This window comes from Bidens hawaiensis, unplaced genomic scaffold (assembly GCF_021521415.1).
Source record: "Bidens hawaiensis isolate Kalapana, Puna unplaced genomic scaffold, B.hawaiensis_p1.1 tig00008105_1, whole genome shotgun sequence".
In the NCBI taxonomy this organism is placed as follows: Eukaryota; Viridiplantae; Streptophyta; class Magnoliopsida; order Asterales; family Asteraceae; genus Bidens; species Bidens hawaiensis.
This window is the reverse complement of record NW_027491576.1, coordinates 1,277,220-1,293,751: the sequence shown is the minus strand read 5'-3', so window position 1 is coordinate 1,293,751 and position 16,532 is coordinate 1,277,220.

Genomic DNA, 16,532 nt, shown 5'->3' with positions numbered 1-16,532 from the left:
AACTCGACCCATCTTCGTTGAATATGAGACTGCGGTCTCTTATCATCTATAAAATTTGTACATTTGCGTCGTACAAAGGATTATGAGTTGGGTAATACTAAAAATTCTTCGATGAACCACTGATAGTCTCCGGCTAGTCCTAAAAATTGGCGCATTTCCTTTGGCGTCTTGGGTGACTGCCAATTTTAATGGTTTCTATCTTACTCGGTTCAACGTGTATTCCTTGATGGTTTACAACGTGACCGAGGAATTGCACTTCTTGTAACCAGAAGTTACACTTGGAGAATTTTGCATACTACTTCTCCTGATTCAGAAGCTCTAAAATTATTCTTAAGTGTTGCTCGTGCTCTTCTTTACTTTTCAAGTAAATCAAAATATCGTCAATAAACACGATGACGAATTTGTCGAGGTAGGGTTTACAGACTCGATTCATGAGGTCCATGAACACTGCCGGCGCATTTGTTAGCCCGAAAGGCATAACTAAGAACTCGTAATGGCCGTAGCGAGTCCGAAACGCTGTTGTTGCAACGTCCTCCTCTTGGATTTTTCATTTAGTGATAACTATATCTAAGATCAATTTTCTAAAATAAATCGCCCATTGCAGTTGGTTAAACAGATCATTTACTTCGAAGAAGTGAATACCTATTCTTGATCGTCACTTTATTCAATTCTCCCTAATCAATACATATCCCAACACTTCCGTCCTTCATTTCCCAAATAACACTGGTGCACTCCATGGTGACTAACTAGGTCGAATAAAACCTTATCCAATAATTCTTGCATTTCAGTTGGTGCAAGTCGGTAGGGTGCTTTAGCAACAGGGCCAGCTTGAGGCATTAAATAGATTCTGAATTCGACCCGTCGGGTTGGCGGTAATCCAGGAAGTTCTTCTGGGAAAACTTGTGGAAATTCGCGTACCACCGGGATATCTTCTATATGTTTTCTTTTAAATCGTACACTTTTCTCTGTGTCTAATCGCTTCATCGTCCGAAAGAGAGCTTCTAATCAACTTCTTTTCATATTTGATTTCAGCTTCATGTTGAGTTAGCCAATCCATGGTAACTATTACGTCAAAACTTCCTAACTTTACTGGTCGTAGGTCAATAAGGAAAGGTTAATCGTTCAGAATAATAGGACAATTCCGAACAATTTAGTTAACCATCAGGGATTTACCGTTAGCGATTCTACAATATAGGGTTCTATAGTTTCACTAATCGGTATCTTTCCAAATTATAGGAGGTTAACAGGAACTAACTTCTATCGATGACCGTAAAAGTATCACTGAAGCCTATTGATTTAAAACTACAACATATTTAATACCACCTTTGGATCATGACGTGCTTTATTCGAATTACTCACAAAAGCACGGCTCCTTGCTTGATCAGAGGTTGATGCTTGTCATGAGGTTCGTCTTCCAACGACACCTTGGTTCAACTTTGGGCAATTTCTCTTGAAACGTTCTGTACTGCCACATTCATAGCAAGTACAACTGTTTGGCATAATTTGGTTTCTTTGGATGGATTGTTATTGAAGCTGTTGGGTTCGGAGTGGTTGTACACGAATGGGTTGGGGTTGCCGGTTCACAAGGCTTCAATTGGTTCTACAATTGGGGCATTACGTCCATCTTTACCACACCTGTGGCCTACTATCACTCGACATTCTTCTTTCTGCCGATAACCATATTTTCCACATTTAGGGAAGGACCCTTCATGCGGTTCATGTTTTCACACCAGAACTAGTCTTAGTATAATTCTGGGTTGTAGGACATACCTACTTATTCAAAATCCTATCTTGCACTATACCTTTATCATTTCTCTTCTTTAACACTCGACGTCTCACCTAACGTTCTTCCAGTCCGCTTCCCATAGAGTCAAATATATCAATGCTGGCTTGTGACACAACCCTTCCAAAGGTTGTATATTTTACAGGATTGACTATACTCCTTATCGATGGAGTTAGTCCCCAATATAGCGCTCACTTCGCTTAGTTTCAGGAGTAATTAGCCACGTTACCAGACATGACAATTCCTTCAAACGATTAGCGTGTTCTAAGTGATCAGCACACAACATTTCTATCTTCCATATCTCAGTTTCCAATCTCTAAACTTAATTACTCGAATAAAAGTGCTCTAGCACAAGAATTTTAAATTCTGACCATATCATCTGAGTAATAATTTTCTAACTATAATTTTGTACCATCGTGTTCCATCACGATACAACATAATCTACCAACATATCTGTAGCATATTTCACTACATAATGTTCTAGACTCTTACCAATATCCTTAACCATTTCGATCTTTTCTATCCACTCGCTAATTATTCCTCCCTTTACCCTCAGTAAACTATTAATAATTTCCTTAACACAACCAACAAACATATCCTTCATACCGTATCTAATTCATTACGACTACTATTCATGTTTAGTTTATAACTAATACTTGTAGTCATAATAGTATTCGGTGGGACATTATCACTCTTAGTAATAACACTAAGAATTGAAATATTCATATTCATGTGATCGCTCGATCTATAATTCTGCGATCACATTTGCATCAACACTAGCAGTGATCTGTGATACGACATTCGGTATCATCATCTGCTATCTTTGAGCAATCAGCTGAATCATATCAATCTCCATCATTGGAGTTACTCTTTTTATGTTATTCTGCCGTACCCATCCCGTACGCAGTAATCAATACTAATCTCACCGTATAACTCGTTACCAGCTCAATCATAACAGCAGGTACACATACACACCAAATATTATCATACATATTACACATACCAGTATCTAGTATATATGTTCCACAAATATAATAATATATGGACTTAACCTAACATCGGTTAACGTTTAAATATGTTTCATAACCCTTGTCACCAATTGACATATAGATCTTTCTCAACAAAGATTAATGTTTAATATGCTTGATTTCAATATCCTTCTGCATGTCAGTATAACCGATACATGCTCACCGTGAGCACCAAACGATTACGTACCACGGAGTTATAATATCCGTGTCTATTTGTATATCCGGCATACACGGTATACCACCTACGAATGAACAACCAACTATGCTATAATGATTCCAACACCTCTTTGTGTATGGGTAATCATTCCATTCGAGTATACATGGGTATAGGCATCTAGCGGATGTAAGGATAACATAGGGAGTTGCAAGGTTCAAGGTAATCGCGCAACCCATGTTGCCTTCAAATATTATCAATTACTATTATGGGAAACTCTATCACTTGCTCAGTCAATGTCCTCAGGCGTTCTAGGTTCGCTAAAATCGGTAATTCTCGATCTGGAGGTGGTATGTTTTATATGTTTGAGGGTGAGAAATACACATATATATTTCTATATATTATTTTTATCTGCTCATTATCATCAAATTTATTATTATTATTATTTATTTTATTTTATTTTATTTTATTTATTTATTTATTTATTTATTTTTTTTACCTTAATGGAATAAGAAAGGGTTCAGGTACAGATTCGTCCGTACGTGAGGGTCGGCGGTTCGGGTGAACATAGGGGGTTATTAGGATATACGGTACCGGTGTTGGTAGGGTAAGGGATTTATCAATTTTGGTTGGGAGTGACGGTTACTAGATATTCCTGGTTAATATCAAACGGGAGATCTAACTTGGTACTATCATAACTATGGCCCGATAAGTCAGACTTATCATCAACCGATGCTCTTGAAATTTCAGCATCCTCTGTACTTTTATTATTTCATCCCCCGGTTCCTTATCCGGGTCCTATTTCTCAATACATGTACCCACAAGATATGTACATATATATATACACACACACATTAGCACGCATAAATAATATTATATACTTTACACATATGTTGCCATTTTTACCTATTAATGTACCCCGTGACTTCCCCTGAATTCCCTCGTGCGGACAAGTCTGTTATTATGTTCCGGACCATAATAACTCACTTGTCCATCCAAGTTCATCCAGATCTCGTCACTATAAATTATTAGTTGATATTCAGATCCTATAATACTTGAGCTACTGGTTATATTTTAGGTATCTTTTAAAGACATCCTAATTCTTTATAACCAATGGCTCTGATACCAACTTCTGTAACACCCCGTAACCGTAGCGGAAACGTAAACGGGATGCAACAGACAATCTGATATCAACCACATTGTTTATAAAGAAAACTGAATACATTAATATACTTCAAAATTACATTATCTCGTATTTCGTTACCGTCTAGGTGATACACACATCATACAATACGATACATAATTCTATTTATTATAATGTATCCTAACATCCCGCACGCAAATCTTACACACATCAAGCACTTAGCACGTAAGCAATCACTTCATCTTAGTTGTACCTGAAAAGCATGTGAGAAAACGGGTCAACTACGAATAGTTGGTGAGTTTCACAATTTGAATAAACCATGATAAATCCATATCATAATATAATATTATCGATGTAATTATGCTGAGCCCACAAGTGAAACCTTTGACTATCCACACACAACCCCGTGGCATACTCCGCCCACGGACCTGCCCCAAACCGCTATGTCTAACATTACATAGCAAAATATATATAACAACATAATAGACATGTGCAACTGGCTGGGAAACATCAGCAAATCCATGCCGGACCAGTTGGGTTTGTCAGACCAATAGTACTATCCGCACTCTACCGGCTTTCAGTTAATCACTCGTGTTCCGGGGCCTTAGAATGTTAGCAACTCAGACAATTACCATCTTAGTACATTTCCGTACGATTCCCGTACAATAAAATATATATAAATTCACGCAAATCCATGCGTTCAGTATGTACTTAAACATTTCAGTAGTAACATGCTTCCGCCCCGAGAAAATATTTAAAAACCATTCAGAAAAAGGGGCTCGTGAAACTCACCTTAGCACATGCAAGCAGGTAACAACAGTCATTATCAGTTAACACGTCCAATCTGTAATATGATCCCTACGATCGTTACTATACAATCACTATTAATATAACTTTTACCGTGTTAACCGGTACATCTGGGGACACTGTTAACCCAGTACTGTACCCATTCCGGGGGCAATGTTAACCCAGAAACACTTCTCCGGACTCAGATTGTGATGTCGTTTAAAGTTCAGTTGCCAAATTTCTATTAGTCGTTTTTCCCCTTTTGCGTGCCTAGCACGGTTATCCGTTTTTACGTTTCAAAAATGGGTTTGGTCACACACGACCCGAAAATAGTGGTTGACTGATAATTTAATTAAATTTGTGAAATTAGAGCTCGGTTTAGACGCCCCGATTGGCCGCGGGACCCGTTTCCGTCTTTAGTGCACCGGAAACTGTTAAATCGTTTAAAATTACCCAAATCATCCGAATTAATTTCGGATGATTTATTTTTACTTGCTTAAATCAGTTATATGAAAATAGTTCATTTTTAGGGTTTTTATACACCAGTCAGTTCGTCTACCCGAACTTTGCTGGTTTACGCGTTTTATATTATAAAAGTTCACTTTTATTCCAAATAAATATCCGTTCATCCTCGGATCTTGAGAATTTGCACAAATAACATTTTGACAGTGGGAAAATTTATAAATATATTTCCAGAATTAATTTTTATATTTAATATTTATTTATCTATTTTTAAACACCATTTAAACACTAAATAAGTCGTAAATACCAAACGACCTTAGAAAAATCCCAAATTTTTCCTGGATGTCTCCTGCCATCCACATAGTCCCCTGTAATTTTTCCACAACCGAAATCTCTTTTTACATGCCATTTTTACTAAAACCGAGCTAGAAAATCCTAGAACTCGTTTAACCGAAAAGCCTACTTAGACTTCTCCAACTGAACTAAAATTTTGTGTGTGACTTATACATGATATAAAAAGCTTATCTGAAATTTTCCAGAATTTTTCATGATATTTAACTATTTTTCACCATTTTCAGCCAAAACCGAGCATTAAATTCACCAAATATTCATCCTTTGTCCAAAATTACCAAAAATTCACAGAACTCATATTTTCATGTATTTAACACCTCTCTAAAATTTCATGACCTAACTCTAAACCATCCACAATCTGTCCAAAAATCCATAACCGAACATAAACCGAATATACCTTTTGTTTTCCGCTACTACAAGCTACAAACTCGTCTTTCCGCCTTATCTACCACTAAATACAGAACCTACAACCAACATACCACAATACCAAGCAAGTTACACTCACAATCAAGCCTCTTACACTATAGTTTCGGTTATTGTTTCGAAACTAAAGTTTAAACCGTAAAAATTCGTTTTTGGTTCGTTTAACTCCTTTCTTGGACCAAGATCCCTTGTATAACCCGTATACATCACTTGATCATGCAAGAATCGGTTTTCATCTTTGAAACCTCATTTTCTTGCAAATAAACTCAAGAATCGAAGATGGAAACGTAAATAACTCGACTTTTTACCTCGGTTCTCTTGCTAAAATCTCGGTTTTTGAATCATAATATGGAAAGGAGGTGAAGAATGTTGATATGTCTGATGAAAAAAAAAAGAAAATGAAGGACTAGGGGATTTCCTTGTTCCGATCGGGATATGAGGGGGGTGGGGTGGGACCCACCTCTCCATTTCTAGCCACATGTTTGGATTTCGGATATCCGGATAATGTTTTGGATAATCTGGTTCAGTTCGTTTTTTGGTTAAATGTTTAATTTAGCTTAAAACGAGGCTAAAACGGTCGTTTTCGGCTTAAAAAAATGAAATTTATATAAAACCGATTTAAAAACTTTAAAAACTTAAACCATGACATTTATTAACTTAAAACATCAATTTATTAATAATTGCGCATCTTTTTCGGCTTGATCGATCGTCTCTTGCTTGGTTTGATATTAAAGGTTTCGTTTAATGTACCGTCGTACCATTAAATCGAAACTCTTTTTTTGTGCCGTACTTTACTTATCCCGAAGCATTAATGCTTCGTAAAATCACTAAATATTATAGATATCGTCTATAATTGAACCCTCGATTCTTTCGGGTTTCAATAACTATCGATCGATTAATCGCATATTCAATACGATGAATTATATATTCACATACAATCAATACAGTGAACCATGTATTCTCGTATCATTACTATGGTAATTCATGTACCCGACATTAAATATAACGTAACTATTGTCTACCTGCTAGGGTATACTTGGTTTCGTCGGAATCGTTACAGTACACACCATACTCGGAATGTGAAGTTTGATGCAAAGCCTACTCGGAAGACTTGTTTTACACTTAGACTATTTTCTGATTATGTAATTTGAATATGTATGTACGTTTGGGGTTTCTAGAAGGAATGACAGCTGTCCTAGGGTGGCAGGCCTATAAATAGAATGTTTTAGGGCACGCTGCCAAGAGGGGAACAAGACGGACAAGGCAGACATACAAATTTATTAAGAATCGAATATTGTGTGTGCGACGACTGTCTTAGTACGGATAAACCTTCAAGAAACCATAAATCGATTATCCACTTTGTATGATTGATATTATATAAATAGAAATCTTTTGAGTGAATCTTGTTCTTGTTGGTTACCTTTGAATACTGATTTTGCAACCGTATGTTTGTTACTGATTCCGCCTTTAACAAACGGTCGTCTTTCTAAATATAGCAACCCGTCATTAACTCTCTTGTCGACACATCTATTTGTGTGAGTTATGACATGATTAAGTAAGATCCAGCTGAAATCAAGGGACCAGACAAGTAACTCAGTCAACTCATCTCTTCATCGAGAACTTGATTCCATCATGGGGACCGCCACTCGTATACCCCGTCTATTATCTCATGAGAGATTCAGTGAATGAGAATTTCATTTTGAACACTATGCCGAGATTAAAGATTCTAAAATTTGGAAAAGTATTGTGAGGGGACCTCAAAGAATCACCTATCAAAAGGATGGATCAGACGAAGTTCTTGTGAAACCAGTTGCACAGTATGACGATGATGATTTTGCTAAAGTTGAGGAAGATGAAAAGGCTTTATCCACTCTAGCCATGGAACTCTCACTTGAGATTGCACTTCAGTTTAGTGAACTTCAATAAGCTAATGAGTTGTGGGAGGCATTGATAGAAGTTTATGAAGGGAATGAAGATATGAAGAGAAGTCGCCAAGATCTGCTGCGACAGAAGTTCAATATGTTTAATCATGTCTTGGGAGAAACGTTGGAATCCCAACTTCAAAGATTCACATCTCTCATGACTGAAATGAGATCAGCAGGAATCTATCTTCAAACTTCATTAATAAACAACAAGCTGGTGAACTCATTGCCAAAAAGTTGGGACATGAACGTTGCGGTTATCAAAAAGACTAAGGATCTCAACATAATGCGTACGAGTGAGATGATAGCCACCATTAAAGCATGTGACATGGATGACAAGCAACGTGCAATAAATCATGCAAGTTCCTATAGTGCTGCCAGATACAATGTTGCCTCCAACAGTGCTCTTATGTCTCAAGACAACTTTTCATTGTTCAAAGCCTACCAACAGCCACCTCAGAGTAACTTTCAGATGTTTTCATCTACTCGAGGTCAATCATTATCATCATCCACCCCACCCCAACCAGTTTTCTTCACCAAGTCTGGACAGTCGTCTAATGATATCGGAAAACCTGCTCACACTTCCAGTCAGAATTTCAATCAGATTCCCACCATATCAAAAGAGACTCAAGAGAATATCACTCTAATGGCGGGATTCATGAATTGCTATAATGCATTTTTGGCTGGAGACTTGGTTCAACCAGTGGTTGCTGTTGAATAAGATCAGATCCACCCTGATGACGTTGAAGAAATGGATATCTCTTGGCAAATCGCCATGGAAGTTTTTCGTGCGAATAAGTTAACTAAGAGGACGAGTAGAAATAATTGGAACATGCCGAATAATCAAAAGGTGGGCTTTAACAAGGATACTCTTAGGTGCTACAACTGTCACGAGCCGGGTCACTTTGCTCGGGAATGTACTAATCCAACGAAGGATGGAAATACGGAAAGGGCTTTGGTTCCTGTTGGAAATGCCAGAGGTGAGGTTGAAGGTAATTCTAGTAATGGTGAAAGGCGTATGGTTGCTAAACAGTTCTCTTGGGATGGTCAGATGGCTACACTCAATTTTGGAAACCAGACTGCAAATTTTGCAAATGTTGAAGACACTGGAGAAGAAGACGCTACTGAGAAGAAGATCAAGGAGCTTCAGTTTGCATATATGGCGTTCACTTCTCCAGATTCATCTAAGGTATGTTTCAAACCATGTTCTTTAAATTGTGTTGAAAAGATAGAAATGTATAAGCTTCACAACAATAACCTAACGAGAGACATGGAGAGAATAAAATCAGAAAATTTTAAACTTAAGAAAAATGAAAAAGGGTTACTAGAAAAAATAGAAGCACAAAAGAAGGATATTTCTAAGCTTAAGTCTGATTTTAGCATAAAAAGTTGCCATCACCTAGATGCCAAACAAGAAATTGCTGAGTTAACTGCTAAACTGGAAACATCCAAGTTATAAATCTTGAATTTAACCAGTAAGTTTGAAAAGGCTGAACTTGATTTTAAAAAATTTGATGGTTCTAGTAAAGTAGTTAACTCAATGATTTAGAACCAATTGTGGTGGAAAGATAATGAGAGAGAGGGAATAGGATACAGCCAAGTTCCCCCACCTTACAACCAGAATTATGTTCCTACTCCTTTCACCAAAGAACAGGAAGAAAAGATAAAGGACATGAACTATGGTAAATAAAATAACGCTGACGAAACCAGTTCTGTGAACACTGGTCCGCTCACTTCAAATATGAACGATTCTAATGTATCTACTTCATGTGCAGAAAAAGTAACTATGAAGGAGTGGACTGATGAGGATGACGACCCTTGTTTTGAATTTAATGATGATTTTGTTTCTGATGTTTCTTTAAAACTTCCTATTTTGAATTATGTTATTCCGACTGTTTGTGTGGGATCTGCTTTAAAGAGCAAGGATTTATGTGTGGTTGATTCTGTTTAAACTTTGGATTCTGATAATGTGGTTTCAAATAAAATTAAAAATAAAAAAACATCCAACAAATATGTTGCACCTAAGTTTGTCAAGGAGGGATGCTTTAATGACAAACAAGGTGATAAATTCAAAGACGAGAATAGAAATTCTCGCAAATTCAAGCAGACTGGTCCACACAACCAGTCTAGACAAGGAGTTGCTCAAAATAGCTTTTTCATAAAGCGTCAAACTTACTTTAATTGCGGCACTCCTGGTCATATTGCTAGAATTGTCCACATCGTCCATATATTCCTTATTATGGATTCTATCAAAGGAATATGCCCTACATGCCTTATAATGTGTTCAGGCAAGGTTTCAGGCACTATCAAGCTAATTCCTTTGACGATGATTGGAATCGAAACAAATCTGGTAGGTTTGGTCCTCATCAGACCAAACCCAACACGCCTAAAAGAAAGGTCAGAAAAGGTGTTTCGAACTCTAATTCTAACATGAGCACTAAGTCTAGACCAAAACAGGAGAAAAGGGCTGATTCGTCTCCTTCCACATCCATAATTCTGGAGGTTACGACAACCATTCGTACCTATAACTCCAAGTCAAACAGACACAGATGGTTGCCCAAATCTCTGACGAAAGTTTCAACAAAATCCTTGTTTGACGATCAAAAGGACATGTCATGGCAATCCGTGACAACTGTAGATGAATCAGGGTCACCCAGTGTAAGTATGGACTGGGTACCAAAAATTAATTAATCCCGCGTTTTGTGCAGGGACAGCTATGGAGGAATATCATCAGACCTTGGTATGTTGATTGTGGCTGTTCCAGGCACATGCCAGGAGACATTACCCAACTACACGAGATTCAAACTTTTAACGGTGGGTATGTGTCCTTTGTGGGAGGAGAAAAAGGAAAGATCACTCAGAAGGGTACTGTAAGTAACGGTGTTCTAAAATTTGAAAATGTCAATTTTGTTCTAGAATTGAAGCACAGCTTTCTAAGCGTGTCACAAATTTGTGACAAAGATTTTTCAACTAATTTTACTAAAAAGGAGTGTTTGATTTTGAAACCTGGTATAATTATACCAGAAGACTGGATTCTTGTTCGATCACGACGAAAAGATAATGCTTATGTGATCGACATGAACAAAAATGTTCCTGACGAAATAACCTTCTTGTTTTCAAAAGTGTCAGAACATAATGCAATGCTTTGGCATCGTTGGCTAGGTCATGCTTATACTAAAAATCTGAATCATCTTGCTAAATATAATTTGTTTCGTGGTTTACCAATCAAAGATTTTGTGACTATTGAAAAATGTGTAGCTTGTGCTTTGGGAAAACATCATCGAAAACCTCACAAGCCAAAGTTAATTAATACTATATCTTCCGTTTTTCAATTACTCCGTATGGACCTTTTCGGACCAGTTCATGTTTTGAGTGTTTCTCATAGCTCTTATTGTCTTTTTAATGATGACTACTCACGTTTTACATGGGTATTTTTCTTGTCAAATAAGAGTGAAACTGTAGATTTAATCAAGAAGTTTGTGATACTCATGGAGAATCAACTGAACCTAAAGGTGAAAGGAATTCATTGTGACAATGGAACGGAATTTAAGAATGTATCATTGAATCATTTCTGTTCAGAAAAGGGAGTACATCATCAGTTTAGCGCCGTTCGAACACCACAACAAAACGGTGTAGCTGAAAGAAGAAACATAACTCTTATCGAGTTAGCAAGGACTATGTTGTGTGACTCTAAGCAGGCTTTGTTCTTCTAGGCAGAGGCCATCAATACAGCATGTTATGTTCAGAATCGGGTTATTATCAACAAGTCAAAAACGAAAACTCAATGCAAGATTGATTATGGTCACAAACCCACCGTCACACACTTCAGAGCGTTTGGCTGTCCATGCACACTGTTGAATCTTGAGTCTACTCCAAAGTTCAGGACCGCAGCTAATGAGTGTTATTTTGTCGGTTACGCGGGTATACAGCCTACACGGTCTACAACAAATCAACGAAATAGATTCTTGAGTCCTATGAAGTTCGTTGGTTGGAAGAAAATAAGACAGACGTTAGTGTTGGTCCCGATTGGTTATTTGACTACAACGAACTCTTCAAGCCATTCAACGTGTTTCCAGTCATCAACACAGAGTCTCCAAGTGGTCCCAAAGTGGAAGTTACGAAAGATAATTCACAGGCAGTGTCTCACATTTCTCCGGTACAGGATGATGATGTTGCTGAGTTAAGTAATGATTCACCTACAACTGACACTCAGCCCAAGGAATCTTCAGAAATCGATTGTTCTCCGAATACATCTGAAGATACTGCTGCTGTTGAGGGGGAGAGTTCCATCCGTCAGATATTCGGGAGCACACTCTTTTCTGATGCCATTCCAGATGAATACGTTGCAGGTACTTCGTACTCCCACAGTACAGCGACAACTGGCTGGAAGAATCCCCTTACGGATTCTGGTGAGAACGTGTCAAATCTTCAACTTAACATTGATGTTTCCTATCATTTAATTCCGTCAAGAATCCAGAAGAATCATCCGATTGAAAATATCATCATCAGTCCCATTGAAGCGGGTGTTTCCACCAGAAGTCAGACTGGACACATAAACAGTTGTATGCTTTCCTGCTTCATCTCTCAAATTGAGCCAAAGAATGTTGAGATGGCTCTTCAAGAACCTAGTTGGGTTGATGCTATGCATGAAGAATTGAATCAGTTTGATAAGTTAAAGGTTTCGAGATTGGTTAAACTTCCAGAAGGGAAGAAAGCTCTTGATACAATATGGGTATTCGTCAGGTTGAGGGGTTAGATTACACAGAAGTCTATGCTCCAGTGGCTAGACTTGAGGCGATTAGAATTTTTCTGTCCTATGCATCATATATGGGGTTTACAGTGTATCAGATGGATGTCAAGACCGCGTTTCTGTATGGTGAGGTCAAAGAGGAGATTTATGTTGATCAGCCACCGGGTTTTGTTGATTCTAAGAAACCAAATCATGTCTACAAGCTAGACAAGGCATTGTACGTGCTATATCAGGCTCCTCGGGCGTGGTATGCTACACTTACCGCGCATCTTCTTGATCATGGCTACAAGCGTGGAACCATCGATCAAACATTGTTCCAGAAAACTGTCGGAAAAGATTTGATTATGGTCCATATCTATGTCAATGATATCATTTTTGGATCCACTAGTGCTGAGTTGTGCAAAGAATTTGAGGGTGTAATGAAGAAAAGATTTGAAATGAGTTCGTTGGGTGAAATGACAACGTTTTTGGGGCTACAGGTTCGCCAAAGCTCGACAGGAATTTTTCTGCATCAAGGAAAGTATGTTGAAGATATGATGGTAAAGTTTGAACTTCAAGATTCCAAGAGTGCTAACACTCCCATGGCAGAAAGACCGCTACTGTCATTTGATCCTAAAGGGAGTCCCGTAGATCAAACATATTATCGATCGATGATCGGGTCTCTGATGTATCTCACAGCCAGTCGTCCTGACATCATGTTTGCAGTCTGCCAATGTGCTCGTTTCCAGGCTAACCCTAAACTCTCTGATTTAATTGCTGTTAAATGTATTTTTAGATATCTGAAGGGACAACCAAAGTTAGGTCTTTGGTATCCCAAACAATCAGAATTTGATCTTTATGCTTTTGCTGATAGCAATTATGGTGGAGATGACATAGACAGGAAAATCCACGTTAGCCGGTTGTCAGTTCTTAGGAGATCGTCTCATTTCATGGCAGTGTAAGAAACAATAGACAATGTCCACCTCGACCGCCGAAGCAGAGTATATTGCAGCATCTGCTTGTTGCTCTCAGGTTATCTGGATGCAAAACCAGTTGCTGGATTACGGTTTGGAATTTCTTGACACTCCTATTTTCTGTGATAATGATGCGGCCATTGCAATTGTGAAAAACCCTGTTCAACACTCTAAAACCAAGCACATAGATATTAAAATTAATTTTATCCGTGATTGTTTCGATCGAAAATTGATTCATCTTGAACAAATCCACACTGAGAACAATGTGGCGAACTTATTTACAAAACCGGTCGGAACAACTGTAGGTTCCCTGGACGGATCACACGAGATATCGCGGTCTACTCAGGTGCGGAATCCCTGCGTAGATCGTTACGAGCGTAGAAAGCAAATCAATCAAACACGATACGATAAACGAACACGTTATATTGATAACCGAACACGTGATACGATATCACTATTACAGACTCACGTTACCGAACAAACTCGTTAACCAAAACTGCTAACAACTATCAACTCGATTAACCACTATCAAGCCGTAACATCTAATATAAATACACGACAACTTCGCCTGATATGTTCAGGCGAAGTTGTCCATAACCTCGCTTGTTCAACAAGTTCGCCTAGGCGAACTTGTTAACAACTTCGCTTAAACAAAAACATAAATAACATTACAGACTCGATTACAGACACTAGACTATGAACTACTGACATTTATGCACCAACAGACTCCCCCTTGGCAGTAGCTTCATATCTTGATCTTTAAGCACTTGTCTCGTAATCTTCACGCATGCACTCCTTCTCTAACACATACTGTGACTACTCGCTGATACTTCCTCGCTTCGTCTTTCCAAGCAGGAATATAGAATATCTTCTTTTCATTCAACACTTGCGGATCAGCTTTCGATAAGTTAACAAGATGCATCGGATCATACACCCTCAGCACTTCTTGTTCGTCTTCGTCTTCCATCATGGCTTCAGCAGTCTGGCAATCAACATACCACCATTTAAGATTCTTCAACACATCTTGAGGCATAATCTTCATTGGAACCTCCTTAATGCATCGAATCGGTTTATACTTCATTACCATCCATGGCTTGCCATCTGCTCTCATTCCCATTTCTTTATCTTCCACTAGTTTTCCCTTCTGTGGCTTTAATAACTCAAACTTCTTCTCTTTTATGCTTTCTTTCCACACGATCTTCCCAATAACCCTTGCCATGTTGTCGTCGCTTCTATTGATCAGCCCCAATCTAGCCAAATCCTTCACCTCACATTCCGGCAATGTATTGAAAGATCTCAACGTTCTTTTAAAATACTGAATCCCATCAAAACGTTTCACCACAAACAACTTTATCTGTTCATCATGTAGCCAACAAATAATTCCTTTCTTCGACTCAGCATAGCCTTTGATATTATAACTCTTCTTGAACATGGTTGGAACAGCAGGCTTCTTAGTTTTAATAAACCAATGAGCACAGCCTTCCTTCCACCTAGGCTGCTCCTCCCACTCAGTCTCATCATTTTCCATCTCAGTACCCATATCGGCTTTCTCAACATCTGGGATCTCGTGTTCAACATTTTCTTCAATAATTTCACCTTCTTCAATCTCATCTTCAATCACAATCTGTGCTCCAATCTTCTCAATCTCCTCAATAGGTAGCACATCATCATCAAACATCACATCATCCTCTAGCATATCATCATCCAATTCTTTCAACGCATCGATCACATCATCATCATCATCAACCATCACCACCTCATCACCACCAACTGCACCTGCAGACTCCCCCTGAGCTGTGGAAGTCCCAAGAGCTTGAGTAGTTCTTGGCAACTCACCACCTGCACCTTTCGGTGCATTGGGATCATCGTCTCTGTCATTTCTCTTCTTCGTCCTTAACTCGTCGCCTCTACAGCCTGTCTCCCCCTGAGATGCCAAGAACTCCTTCATAGCATCTATAATTCGCCCATGTTCAACCAGGAGAGACGACTGTAGTTGATTCTCTGCTACAAGGCGCTGAATAGCCTGGGTCTGGATAAAGTTTATCCTCGATTGCTCTGCCACGACCCGCTCAAGTGCAGCTATTCTCTCCGAGTCTGAGAGGGTTGCATCGAAATCAAACCTCATGTTAGATGTATCTTGATTATACTGAGGAGGGATCTCGAATGTAACCGGGACATCAGAAGCAGTTGTGGACGTAACCGCAGGTGGTATCGTGACCGACAACCCTGCAGTTGCGACGACCGTCGACTCTACAAACCGTGCCACCACCTCTGAAGGAGTAAGCGTTGGAGGTGGTAACGACACAATCTCCGGAGTCGTCGTCTGTAGTGTGATGGATGGGATGCCGACAGCTGATGTAGCCACCACAGGAACATATGCGGCGCTTGTAACCTGTACAGAAGTAGGAACAATCGACATACCTGACAGTGCGGATGGAGCGAAACGTACAACCCTTGAAGTCTCTCCAGCTCCCATACCTGCACCTGTCCTTTCACGTCTTGATCGTCTGATCAACTTGTGTATATCCTCCTATTCTTCTTCTGACTCACTATCATCCACTGTCCTCTTCCTCTTCCCCAACGTCCTCTCTCTAGTCACCAACATCCTCCTCGCCTCATCCATAACATCGTCAAGATCTGAGTCAGCCACCGTCGTAGCTGCTCTAGTTACACTCACTTCCCTAACCTGTGCAGCAGAGACCTGCACCTCTTCTTGTGGATCAAAACGGTCCATGTCGAAGAATCCTTGGCCGCCAAATGCAGCATCAAGGTCTAC